The 748-nt window shown below is 50.9% G+C and overlaps 1 pseudogene; it reads left to right on the forward strand.

Annotated features, from left to right (window-relative positions):
• The first annotated feature begins 637 nt into the window (after positions 1-637).
• Positions 638-748, forward strand: part of LOC110299566 — a 378-nt pseudogene continuing 267 nt past the window's right edge.

Here is a 748-nt window from a genome sequence, read left to right on the forward strand (position 1 = left end):
GACAGTCTCCTTATGTTGTAGAACTCTTAGCTGCTCCTCCTCCAGCACAGCATCTGCATTCAAGCTTCCATGCTTCTTGCCATGATGATAATAGATGGAACTTCTGAAACTGTAAGCCAGGCCCAAATGAAATGTTTTTTGTTTTGTTTTGTAACTGTTGCCTTGGTCATGATGTCTCTTTACAGCAATGAAACCTTAACTAAGACAACAATGAAGATGAGCCACCTTGTTGCCTATTTTGAAAGCTTTATGGAGCACATGCTGCCTTATGGCCTTTGAACTTGCTCTCCCCTCAGCAATCAGTTCTGGTAATTAGGTACGAATGATTGATGTCTGTATGGATTTCACCATACAAACACTCAAGAATTAAAACCTATGCTCGAAAAAAGGCCTGGAGAGGGTCTTGCAATCCGCCGCCATCGCGGTCCCGGGGTCGGGTTGCTGGGCTCATTCGGACTCTGAGCCTCTGGTGGCTTCACGGCAAGTCGCATCCCTTGAGCAGGACCTCCGGACCGCGTGGCGGAGTCGGCAGCGGGTGATCTAAAGTCGCGGGCCTACGACCGGGGCTCGCAGGTAGACGTCGGCTCCGGGGCCTTCCGCTTAACACACTTGTGAGCGGCTCCTTCCTTGTCTTTGTCTCTACAGAGATGGGCAAGTTCATGAAACCCGGGAAAGTGGTGCTGGTCCTGGCCGGACGCTACTCCGGACGCAAAGCCGTCATCGTGAAGAACATTGATGATGGCACCTC

This window comes from Mus caroli, chromosome 8 (genome assembly GCF_900094665.2).
Source record: "Mus caroli chromosome 8, CAROLI_EIJ_v1.1, whole genome shotgun sequence".
Lineage (NCBI taxonomy): Eukaryota > Metazoa > Chordata > Mammalia > Rodentia > Muridae > Mus > Mus caroli.